This window comes from Stegostoma tigrinum, chromosome 3, assembly GCF_030684315.1.
Source record: "Stegostoma tigrinum isolate sSteTig4 chromosome 3, sSteTig4.hap1, whole genome shotgun sequence".
Classification (NCBI taxonomy): domain Eukaryota; kingdom Metazoa; phylum Chordata; class Chondrichthyes; order Orectolobiformes; family Stegostomatidae; genus Stegostoma; species Stegostoma tigrinum.
In genome coordinates this window covers 6,826,663-6,840,481 of record NC_081356.1, presented here as the reverse complement: position 1 = coordinate 6,840,481, position 13,819 = coordinate 6,826,663, and positions in this window count along the sequence as shown.

The window sequence follows — 13,819 nt, the reverse complement described above, 5'->3', positions numbered from 1 at the left end:
GGTATAGGCCCGAAACATCAGCTTTCCTGCTCTGATGCTGCTTGGCCTGCTGTGTCCATCCAGCTCTTCACCTTGTTATCTCAGATTCTCCTGCATCTGCAGTTCCTACTATCTCTGCATCTCAGGACTGCTCACTTGCTCTCTTAGATCTAGCATGTTTACTGCTTATCTGCATACTTGCAGCATTGCATTTTCAGCTAGAGCCCAGAGGCTATCAATGCTGTTGTACTGACATACAGTTTCGTCTGCAAGTAGAGACAGGCTGCTTATCAATGGTGATCTCTTTGGATATGACAGTACATTTTGCTGTCACGTTAACAACTAAAGTATTGCCAGTTACTTGTGTGGCAAACAGCCTTCACATTTATTCAACCAAATAACCTCTCAGAAGGTGGGTGATGCTCATCCTTAGTCCCGTCAAGGTGTGGGGTGGATGGGTGGAGGATGCGGTTGTTAAGGCTTCCCAGTGTCATCAATTCTGGACACAGTCCACATAAAGTAGATGGTCTTGTCCTTCACCAGTCATTCACTCAGGCTAGTTATGGCCAGGGGACATGTCTGGTAGCAGTCTAGGGAACAGGCAACAGTCAAATCTTTAGGGCCATCTGGCAGGGATCAGAGGGATCACATATTGTCAGTCAGGGAGCTGCAAACACAGTGCTCAAGGGCCTCGCTGGTCATGTCTAGGGGTTGTTTGTCGAAGTTGGCCAGAGGCCTGAAGTGATAAATAGCCCTGGGTGTCCATGTATTGAGCAGTGAGGATATGCAAGAGGTAACTGCAGTGATCGGCTGAGGGGGGAGTCATTAAGGAAGGGGAGTGGAAAGCAGACAGATTTGTTAAGGTGGAGCAAAGACAGTGACGGGAGAAATTCAAAGCCTATGAGGCTTATAAAGAACTGCGTTGGAGGGAGGGTCGCAGAAAAGGTCACCTGAAATGGTAAACCTAATTTTTCTTCAGAGATGCTGTCGGACCTTCTGAGCTGGTCCAGCACTTTCTGATTTTTGTAAAGGAGGGGTGTGTTATTGGCAGGACTGCATAGAGGGCCATAGTGCGTATCATTAAAATGGAATGTTGGGGTGTGGGGGCAAGAAAGAAAGTTGGAGACAAAGTTCAGTAAGGTTCATGGGGAAGGGGGGAATAGGTAGAAATGGGCTGTTGGGGTAATGTGAGATAAAGGAGGACATGGAGGTGTGTGGTTGTGCCTGGTAACAGGGCTGAGCCCGATATTGTAAGCATCTGCTATGAGCTTTGTTTCTGGTGGCTCGTGGTTAGCACTGCTGTCTCACAGCGCCAGGGACCCAGGTTCAATTCCAGCCTCGGGTGACTGTCTGTGTGGAGTTTGCACATTCTCCCCGTGTGTGCATGTGTTTCCTCCGGGTGCTCTGGTTTCCTCCCACAGTCCAAAGATGTGCAGGCTGGGTGGGTTAGCCATGTTAAATTGCCCATAGTGCTCAGGGAGGTGTCGATTAGGTGTGTTATGGGGTTATGGGTCTAGGTGAGATGCTCTGATGTTCGGTGTGGACTTATTGGGCCAAAGGGCCTGTTTCCACACTGTAGGGATTCTGAGTCTGCCATTTACTGCTCTCTTTATTTTACTTAGAATCTGGAAAATGGCGAGATATCTTCGGAGTCAGCGTCCGTCCGATGGCCAAAAGCACAGGACGCATATTTGCTCGGTGCTCAGAAATTGAAGGAGTAAATGCAGAAACACGCACTCATCAGCTCCAGCTCCATTCAATTTGCAATTATTTCATTGTCTACTTGCAGTGCACACCAAGTGAGCATGGTTGGGGACAAACATTTGTCAAAAGCATTTTGCGCCATGATGTTGGTTCTCGTAAATTGGTCATTGAAATGTCAATGATGTAGAAGTTAAAGTAGAAGTTAAGACTTAAAAAGAAATGAATGCTTGCAAAAAGAGTAATATCTTGTGAAACATCCAAGTGTGCTGTGGGGTTTGTAGATGATCGCTTTATCATCTGTCCCGTAATTATTATGATGCACTCCATTAAATGCAATGTTATATTGTTGACATAGATATTTATTTTTAATTCATTCACAGGATGAAGGCAATGCTGGCGAGCTGAGCCAGGTCAGATAATGATGGCAGTTTCTTTCCCTAAAGAACATCAGTTAACCAGATTGGGCTTCCAACCATCAACAATGGATTCATGGTCATCATTAGACTCTTAATTTTAGATTTATTTTAAAATTGAATTCAAATTCATAGCAGGATTCAAGTTTGGGTCCTCAGAATATTACATAGATCATAGAATCCCTACAGTGTGGAAACAGGCCCTTTGGCACAACAAGTCCACACTGAACCTCAAAGCATTCCACCCAGACCCATCCTGCTATAACCCACCTAACCTGCACAGCACTGAACACTAGGGGCAATTTAGCTTGACCAATCCACCTAGCCTGGATATCTTTGGACTGTGGGAGGAAACTGGAGCACCCAGAGGAAACCCATGCAGACACGGAGGTTTGTTTAAATTCCAAACAGACAGTCACCCGAGGGTGGAACTGAACCTGTGTTCCTGGTGCTGTGAGGAGCAGTGTTAACCACTGAGCCACCGTGCTGCCCCTGGCTTTCTGGATTAACAGTTCGGTGATAATACCACTCGGCCACCATCTCCCCAGGTCTGGAATGGAATCGTGCTCAGAAGACTACTTTTTTGGTGTCACGTGTTGGTCACTCAGCTGACACAATTCCATCACTAAGTTGGTGTTCATTCTTGCGGCTGAAGCTGTCTACATAATGAAGGCATGGGGCCTGGTATCAGTATGCTGATTGTCTCACTGTTGGGAGCATTGTGTGCAGCCCCCAACTGTACGGTGTGCTATGGTCAGAATTAAAAACCTGTTATGCTCCTATTGTTCCTGACATAAGGATGATGAGAAGATAGAGGAGGAAGAAGGAGTAATTGTACATGACATAGCTCAACTGCATTGGACACTACAGGCCAGCCAGGGCCTGACAAACAGCAAGATTTGACAAGAGTTTTACTGCTCGAACAGCATGAGACAAAATGTATTCACCATTCTAATGTGATAAAAATGCATTCACTGACTTTCACACTAAGATTAAGATTGCTCTCTGTGGTAGACGGTCGAGATGAGGCAACTTCTGGCAACTTAGTGGACAAAATAAATAACTAAAATTTAAGAGTGCAAGTGACAGGCCCAACTAATGGCTGATACCATGGCTGCCTGGCCCATTGGCTTTCATCCAACATTTTATAAGATGACAGACGTAACTCTACTGAGATACATGTATTTCTCAAGAATGCAGGGATGTGAGTCTTTCAAGTGCCTTTCCTTACAGCAGTTCCATTTCTTTATAAATTTCATAGAGACATTTTATGTCAGATTCATGTCCCCATAGCATATTTTCCTGCTTGTCGTTCTGTAAAAGTCAAAGTTGGATGCAATTCCATGCATAAGATTTTGTACGTAACTACCTGTTTTATCGCTGAAGTCCAAACTTACAGTTTATTTCTTTTATATTGAGCTTGGCTGCCAAGAGCCTTACAACACAATATGACAGAATGAATGTATCCCTCTGTGGGGCCTGGCGTTGCCCTGAAGTTATGGTTCCTTAAATCTTGGAACTGACGCCAGACTTTGACTAAGCAGAAGCAAAACGAGTTGTTTCAGGCAATATTGAGCACCATTAAAGAACAATCGACATCCATGAGTAAAGATTCAGCCGTTTGATTGCTCTGGAGGAATCTCCTCTCAAAAGATTCAACATCTTAATTTTGCAGTAGTCTTTGCAGCATTGCTATCTGGAGAGGCATATTTGCTTCACTGAGGACCTCGTGCAGTAAAATTCATCATCCGTTTGAAGGATATTGTCCTTGAAAGAGTGAGAGCACACTTATGTCACACAAAGCAGAATCATCATGTGGAACAAGTGAAGGCCATTGTCGATAAAACATAACTGGCTTTTAATGCCATATGGGACATATTTATGGAGCAGGAAGCATTTGAGAATATGAGTGCGAACTGGAAGTCGAGAAAAGGGATATGCATTCAAACAAATTGTCTGTGTTTCCATCTGGCATTTTCTGCATACATACAAAAAAATTTGCAGACAGATTCTAAGTCTCTCTTCTAAAATCACGCAAACCCTTCTAATGCAATTTTATACATGGCTTTCTTAAGTGAGTAAGTACAACAGTTACCTTAGGAACATAGGCAAGTAGGGTTTAGCAGGAGTAGGCTGTTTGGGTGTTCAAACCTTTATCACAGCTTAATAATAAAATCCGGACTGTCTGCTTCTGATCTCAACACCACTTTCATATCTAACTTCCTCGTTTCAAATATCTATTTAGCTCTGCTTTGAGTATATTCAGTAGCTTTTTGTGATGTAAAGATGGTGTCCCTCCAAGATACTTGGTAACAGAACTTTAAAAAATAAGTCCTTACAGGATGTGAATGTTGTTGACTAAGCCATTGTTTACTGCCCAGCTCTGACTCTCCTTGAGAAGCTGGTGGTAAGTTGCTTTCTTGAACCACGATCATGTGTCGGTCATAGGTAAAAATGTAAAATAGCCAGAGCACCACTCTCTCATTAAAGGTTTGTTTTAAGCTATGAGTTAACGCATCTCAGGCAAAAGATAAGGTGGGATCTTCAGGGTATCCTCACTCAGTACAGGAACTGAACCTGTACTGTTGGCATCATTCTCTATCAGAGATGAATTGCACTGCCTGCTGAGCGAGGATCTAATATAAATGTCGTGCAGCCAGATGATAATCTTCATGCCAACTAGCTGTATAGCTATCAAGAGTGAGCAAAATACGACATGCTCCTGCTCAGATATTCACACTTCCATAGAACCAGCAGCAATGGTGGTGGTTTGTCACGTGCGGACTTATCCACTTTAAGGTTGCATTAGCAAATGATGAAGATAAGATACTTCAAATGAATCTGTATGAGAAGGTGAGAGATGCTCAAAGCTCTGCTCTGCTATGTGATGAATGGCAGTTTACTGTTGAGCAGGATGTTTCTAGAACAGCAACAGAAAATATGCAATGCTTTAGCTCTCAGCACTGCATTGTACACAGCTGTAAAGAAATTGGAGGAGTCACTCTCAGGCCTGAGAGGCATATTGTTGCAGCGGTTTACAGTAATGAATTAATCTTCAGGAAGGGTAGCCTTTGAGCAGCATATTAAATGTTACGATCCTGAGAGTAAATACACAAAGTAGAATTCCATATTACATTGAATGGTAATGATACTTTGCACTTAGCTGTTCATTGCCTTCCTCGTCTGGGGTAAAAATGTTCTCCAGCTCATTGCTAGCAAGGGTGTGACGTTACACTGTATAAAGAATAATGATGAGAAAGGAACTGAGGACACAGCTCAATTTGTTTTCCCTTCTCACCTATTGCATGCTCTGTGAGTCGCCTACATGTTGCATTGTTTTCTGCTGACCCACACTTGTTCAGGTAGAGCAGCAAAACCGAAAGGATCTCAATCAAGAGCATCACTGCAAAGGGATATAAGCAGACTGCCTCTATCTCTGCTGAAACTACAAACATATACCCAACAAAAAGGTGCAAGTAAAAGGAACAGTAAAGATGTTTCATCATGCAGGTACATGCACATGGGCATAATCCAAAATGTAAAGTTGTAACATTTCTGTTTGATGGGCAAACACATTTAAAATTAAGCATCCTTTTCTATCTTACTTATTCGTAGTTGTTGGCTGGCAAGTATCTCTTGCAAGCATATGATGGGGTATGGGAAGGCACAGATGGTACCAAACAATCGAAGTGCTTGAAATGATGCCTTATCTTTGCTTTTTTATGCCATGGTTGGAGGGAGATCACTTTCTGCATGCTATTCCTCCGTCTTCTCCTTTTCTCCGTTCTCTCTTACTCCTTCTCTTCCACCAAAATCTTGGAGTTGTCCAAAGAAAATTTGTGCTCTCCGTCTTTCTCCCCCTGTAGGCACAAGCTCAGTGCTGTGTAATGTTGTGTGCAATGTACACCACAACCATGATCTGTCCAGTATTTACTGAAAGGAACCTGAGCACCTGTCTAAGTATCTGTTTCAGACTTTAAGCATCTTGAATGCTGGCTCAGTGATAAATCATTTGTTTAACAACTCTAGCTGCATCACTTGCAGATCTCAGTCTTCAGGGGTTTTGAGTGAGGTCATCAATCACATTTTATGTATGTATCCCTTATTTCTTTAAAGCAACATAGATAGGTATATGCATGGGAAGGATTGAATGGGATATGGGCCAAATGTGGGTAATTGGAACTGGCTGAGCGTGCATCATGGTCAGTTTGGGATCAGTTTGTGCCAAAGGGTCTATTTCCATGCTGTATCAAGAGGAGGCAATGGCCTAATGGTATTGTCACTGGACTGTTAATCCAGAGACCCAGGTAATGCCCTGGGGACCTAGGTTCGAATCCCACCGTGGGCAGATGGTAGAATTTGATTCAGTAAATATCTGGAATCAAGAATCTAATGATGACCATAAATCCATTGTTGATTGTCAAGAAAAACCCTTCTGGTTCACTAATCCCTTTAGGGAAGGAAACTGCTATCCTTATGTGGTCTCTCCTACATGTGACTCCAGACCCACAACAATCTTGTTGACTCATAACTGCCCCATGAACAATTAGAGATGGGCAATAAATGCCAATATTCTAATAAAGAAATAAGAAACACTCTATGAGTTATGCATTATGGTAGCGGCCTTGGAATCTCACACATTGAGGATGTGGATCCGTGGATGTTCTGGGAGTTTTATAATTGCCATCTATCTGCAGTCACTAATGCTTTGTTCTTGTGTGAATTCAGACAGATCCACAGTCTAGGTGATCAACTCATTCTGACCAGGATCGCTGGAGCTCACATGACACAAGGGGCAACAAGCTACCTGTCTCATGTTTCTGAGTGATGTCAAAATCCTGCAGCTTTCTCTAGTAGATCCCTGATAGAGTATACAGGCAGAACGTTGGAACCATGGTGACTTTGATAGCCACTAGTATAATGTGAAACCCCAGGTCCGCTCGGTAGCAGACCTTGTACAATCTGGTTTCAAATGTCTGCCAAAACCTAATATGATGCCATGAGCTTCCAGAGACACTGTCACAGAAGTTCAACAAATGTCTATAGACCCAGCAAAGATAGTTGATTGCTAACATTGGTCCCACTGCTGCACCTGGTGTTGGAGGAGTTCCTGGTGTTGATGGTGAAAGTAAAATTGCCATAGGCTTACCAGATCATAGAGCTGTTCTCTCACTGGACAAAGATGATGAGTGATTGTTTAACCTGAGGGTCGCCATGCCTCAGGTAAAGGGAAAGGTTCAGAAGGAGAGGTCCTCATGGTAACATCAGCTCGTGTGAGAATTGAACTCATTCTGTATTGCAAACCACATTCCTTGGAGCTGAGAAAATCTATGAAGCCAAAGTCAAACTGTACATCCCATGTTAATATTCTGATATATTGTACTGACAGCATCCATCTATTGAAGGCATCTAGAATCCAAATGATGGCACGATGCAGTCAATTTCGTAATCCACCCACGTTTCTTGAATTAAACTTTACACACATATCAAATCCACTCATCTATTTACTTTTAAATTGGCCCCACCCCACCTATCGCAACAGGAGAATGCCAGGCAAGTCAGTATTGCCACAAGACCACAGTATTTTCAACTACACAAATGCAGCCAGGCACGTCTTCAATATCCTATCTATGTGCTGCTGGGTTGCAGCTTGGTTAGCAGAGAGCCCAAATATTAACCATTGGAAACTGACCAGTCCAAGTGGCATCCTGCTTGTCCTGAGCTCTTGGGGATTCTGCTGCGAAATGGGCAGAAAAGTATTACATCCAACTTGGAAAAGCATCTTGCTCCAAAAAATTTCGGCTGTTGTTCGTTCAGGGTTAACATTTTGTGTTGACACCATTGAAATGAAAGGTTGAACCACTTAGATTGAGGCTTATTCTTTTGGTACCATTTTTTTAAAAACAAATGTGATAGAGTTATACCAATTGATGTGGTGCTCAGCATTCTAAATTCTATCATATTGTTCCAGCTCAGTTAGTTCCACCGAAAGACTCTCCTGAATGTCCACTCTGTGCATCCTTTTGATGACCAATGAATGGGATGGCATCATACTGAAGCTGAATTATCGCATCACCCTGAAAACTTCCTATCCACTCAAATTCATCTGGGTAAAGGTATCAAAGATTTTTAACAAATTTGATTGCGTGATGTGTGGTCTATTCTGCTACTGCGAATAGTGATTACACCAAGATGTGCCCACACTGATAGTTCTGCCACAGCTGGGGCATTGTAATCTACCTGGTAGAGGAAGTCAGGCAGCCAAGATAAGCTGAAGTACTGAAGCTGCAGTGTGACTTAGGTGATGAATCGAATTGGTGTTATGTTGATGGACAATTTTGTTGGTTTCTTGTGCTTGGGTCTTGGGATTGGCTTTGCCTTTGTAACCAGATTTTATGCACATCCACACCTGATGTCTCTTGGCATCACAAGTATTCCCAATATCTGGATAACAATTAGATAAGAGTGACAAACCATATCTATGAAAGATTTTCTTGGTTTGGTGCATCTTGCTGACCATAGCAATGTCTTTCTTTATTAATTCACAGGATGTGGATGTCTATGATGAGGCCAACATTTATTGCCCATTTATTGCACTGCATCCCAAAACCAGCCCAGCTTATCCCCGCCTCCCTAACCTGTTCTTCCTCTCACCCATCCCTTCCTCCCGCCTCAAGCCGCACCTCCATTTCCTACCTACTAACCTCATCCCGCCTCCTTGACCTGTCCGCCTTCCCTGGCCTGACCTATCCCCTCCCTACCTCCCCACCTATACTCTCCTCTCCACCTATCTTCTTTTCTCTCCATCTTCGGTCCACCTCCCCCTCTCTCCCTATTTATCACAGAACCCTCTCCCCATCCCCCTCTCTGATGAAGGGTCTAGGCCCGAAACGTCGGCTTTTGTGCTCCTGAGATGCTGCTGGGCCTGCTGTGTTCATCCAGCCCCACACTTTGTTATCTTGGAATTCTCCAGCATCTGCAGTTCCTATTATCACTAATGTTCATGTACCCCTGTTTTAATTACCTTCCTATTTGTCTGGTGTAGTGTTCGTCACAGTCTCTGCAGGGAATCCTGTATATAGCATTGATCTTGTCCATAGTGGGTAGTGGGTCTATGGTTCAGGTGAGTAGTTGTCGTGGGGTTGATGTGGGTTTGTGTGCTACTCTTATGCTCAGTGGTCATAGGAGTTTTAATATCAATAGACCATCACTTCCCCAGTAGTTCCTCCTTTAGGCTAGACCTACAGCATGTAGGCCAGCTACTACGGCTTCATAAGTGTGTCCATTTTCTTGTAAAGCATCAATGCTTTAACCATTTTTCTGACCGAAAAGTTGCCTCTTGTAGGCTTTCATAGTATGGAGATGATGACTAATTCAATGAGCCTCTGACAGTTCCTCTTTGGAAAAGTTACACTCATGCCCTTCGCCATGGTATTTTCTGACAGATTGGTCAATAAACACTTGGAATTATTGTTCGTATAATATAGATCAGAATTTGATAATCCTGAAGTTATTTTCCTTGAACTAGACTTCAAGAACTTTACAGACCTTTCTGGAATTTCTTAATCAGTGAAAACACCAGATATGTTAATTCGGCAAAGCCACGCAGGCAAAATCTTTTCTTGGGGGCATTTATTACTTGATCTGTAAATAGACCTCTTTAGAATAGTTTTATTTCAGCAAGTATGTCACTGGATGCCCAGCCCATCATTAAGTGTTTGCCTTTCAGTTCTCTTTACAGGCTTATCTTTCTGAAAAAAAGTTTACTGCTAGGCTACTTTTTTTTCTCATTTGCTGGTTTGTTTTACAATCACTTCCCTTCCCTTTCTTTGTTCTGTTCCTTGCTTTTTCTTTCCCATTGCTATTCCTGTCGAAATTGCAGACTCGTAGTTGGAGGCTTCTGCCTGTAGGTGCTACTCATATCAAAAAAAAATGCCACATGGTAATGATAAAATTTTGCACTGGTTTGGAGAAAGAATACAATGGAAACTACCAATATCTAGACAGAAATAAGCTTAATAGATTTTTTTTAAGTTGTATTTACTTTTATGAGTGCTTTCGGGCTATGCTTTCAAGGCGATTTGACTGCCTTTTTTTGTTTGAAAATTAAATCTGCAGCGAGGGAAAGAAGTAAAATAGCGGTTGTGTTTTTGGGCAATCTTAAGCTTTTTATAGAGCTTAGTTTTGGTTACATTTGTAATATTTAGCCTGTTTGAGTAAGGCACTCTTAGAGATTACCCCTGTTTTTGAAATAACTGCCAAGAGCCTGGTATCCTGTTATCCAATCACCCTTTATTTACTTGTACACAGTACACTAGCGTGCCCAGCCACCTCAGAGTCAGCCCCCTGAACTGGGGTGATTCTGAATCCCCTTTCTGGATTGGTCAGCCTTCCTGATTGGCCAAGTTTAACAGCCCCAATCAAGGATCTCTTTATCAATAAGATCCACCTGGTTCCAATCACAACAGTCTTGAAAGAACTTGCATTCAAATTGAAACAAAATCAGCTCCGCTCTCATGGTGGTTGATGTTGTGTCTCTAACTATCTGCTGCTGTCTGCTCTTACAGAAGCTGAAAGGGTGAGAAACTGTCAGTTTCTTTGAGCTCTCTGTTGTCCAAAGCTGTTGTCCAGTTGATCGTCTAAAACTTCTGAGTTTTTGATAGTGCCATTGTTACTGTGCTATGATTTTGCTTTTGACCAGGGTATCTTTAACTGATGTGGCTATCTCTCATCTCTATAAGAAACTGGACATTGACATAATTGTCTCAAAGAATCCAACAGATATTTATTTTAGCTGACTGTTACAGACCATGAAACCTAACACAGCAGTATGAACCAGGTAATATTCGTTGAGCTACGCTTTAAATACCTCTTCTGTATTCTGTCTTGCTGAATTCCCAAATTTTATTCCAGCATCTATCATCAAAATTATCTTCATGGTTTGCATTTGATATCATCTTAGGCATGAAATTGATAAAAGATCTTCCAAATAAAATTTCAGGAATTTTAGCCCTTGAAGGCAAAAATCAATAGTGGCATATAAATTTTTCATATGATGAAAAAAAGGCCACAAAGTGTCTTCTCTTTGAACCAAACTGACAGAACCGAACATATTCCAACCCTCTGTCAGTAAAACCAAGATGTAGTGCAGATTGAATTTTAGCATCAAGGCCACTAAAATCAACAGTGGGAGCAGGCTGTAAAGGAGCTCAACTGCAATTTAAATTGAGATTAAATAAAAGCTGTAAATCTGAAACTAAAACAAAATGTGTGAGAAATATGCAATGGTGTTCAATCAGCTTAAACTGACAAAATGCATTGTTTCTGCCCTCACGCCTTGACTCTGCCTGAGTTTGCAAGCTCTGTAAAAAGGTATTTTATCTGCTTTTTGAGGGGGAGGTTGCTCAGCCTCCACTCATAGACCTCCATCACCTTTTGTTGTTAGCTAGCTTGTGCATGTGACTAATTTCCATAGCACTCTTTCTTTATAGATGCAGGCTAATTTGCCATACCGTCCTCCCTTCATTCTTAACAGCAGTCATTCGCAAACCTGTGATTGTTCAAAGGGTGCCAGGAAATATTCATTATCACTTTGTTTGCATTCAAAGTAAAAGGAAAGTTGAAAGGAGATACGAGGGCAGCTTTTTACACGTGGCGTGCTAGGAGTCCAGAACTTGCTTCCAGGGATAGTAGTGGAAGCAAATATGATGGTGGCATTTAAGAGACTTCTAGATAAGCATATGAATATTCAAGGAATGGTGTGATATGGAAAAAGGATAGGCAGAGGGATTAGTTTAATTTGGCATCATGTTCAGCACAACATTGTGGGCCAAAGAGCCTGCTCCTGTGCTGTACTGTTCAATATTCCATGTTCACTTGCAGCTTCATGGCGAGGCCAGTATTCATTATCCATCTCTCACTGTCTTTGCAAAGGTGGGAGTGACCAACCTTTATTGAAGATGTAACACATTTACAGTGGTTGTTAGGACGGGGTTTCTGGGATGTTGAGCAGTGACAGTAAAGCCCTGGTAGTAAGTCTGGATGGTTTGGAACTTGGAGGGAGATTGCAGGTGGTGACGTCCTATGCTGCTTCTGCCCTTGTACTTCTCAGGGGCAGAGGGCGTGGATTTGAAAAGTGCTTTCAAGTGGCTTTGTTGAGTTGCTGCAGTGGATCTTGTAGGTGTTACCACTGGAGGAGGATGTGAATTTTTAAAGTCGTGGATGGGGCTGAAATCAAGTGGGCTGCTTTTCCTATATCACGTATCTCCCAGTGCATTGCCATAAGTGCAAGAGAATAAGAATTTTGCCCACCTCTAACCAAAAGTGCTAACACTATCAGAAGTCATGACGGTCATTGAAAAGGAATTACTTCTGTCCTCATGGTGTTCAATGCTTTGTCTCCAACTATCTACAGCTGTCTGCTCTTACAGAAGCTGAAAGGGTGAGAAACTGTATCTTTGTTTAAGTTCTTTGCTGTCCAAAACCATTGTCCAGTTGGTCTTCAATAAGTTCTGAGTCTTGGAGAGCCCCCATTTGTTACCATGCTATGATATGAATCATCCAATTTAAATATTCTTGATGAGAAAAAGAATTAATTCCACCAGAATTTGATTAACAAAGTCATATAGCAGAGAAACAGACCCTCCAGTCTACCATATCTATGTGGCCCAACAAACACTAACCTACATTAATCATATTTACCTGCACTTGGTCCATAGTATGCAATGCCCTGGCACTTTAAATATTCATCCAGATACTGCTTAAATGCTATGAGAGTACCGCCATGTCAGGCAGCAAACTCCATACATCTACCATCCTCTGAGTGAAAATTACTTTCTCAGATCTCCTCTAAACCACTTGCTCTTCACTTTGAACTTACTCCCTTTGGTAACAGACATGTCTGCCATGGGGAAAATATTCTCACTATCTGCCCAGTCTATACCTCTCATACTTTTTCATACCTAGACCAGATCCCTCTTCTGCCTTCTCTGGTTTAAGAAAAACAAACCCAGCCTATCCACTCTCTCCTCATAACTGAGATGTTCCATCCCAGGCAACATCATGGAGAATGTCCTCTAGCCCCTCTAGTGCAATCCTCTCAATAGCGTAATGACCAGAATTGTGCGTAGTATTCCATCTGTGGCGTAACCAATGTTATATGAAATTGTAACAGTACTTCCTTGTTCATGTATTCTATGCACTTGCTAATGAAGGCAAGCATCTTGTACGCATTCTTCAGCTCCCTGTCTACCTGAGCTGGCACCTTCAGGGATCTATTGGCTTGTACACTAAAGTCTCTTTGTTCCTTAGTACTCCCAGGGACCTGCCATTCATTGTGTATACCCTTCTGTCACTGGATGCATCATACAAAGTGTATCACCTCACACTTATTGGGATTAAATTCTATCTAACCTTGTTATGCCCAATGTACTAGTTGGTCAATCTTACACTATAGCCTGAGGACACCCACCTCACTGTCACTAACATTACCATGAATTTTCATGTCATCTGCACATTTATTAATTGAACCTTTGATGTTCACAGCCATATGATTAATCTGCGTAACAAACAGCAAAAGAACCAGCACTATGTGGTACACTGCTGGTCACAGGCTTCCAATCACAAAAAACCCTCCACTATCACCCTTTCCCTCCTGTTTGTAAGGCAATTTTGCATTGGAACCCATGAGACTTAACTTTTTGACTAGCCTTCCATGTGGGACC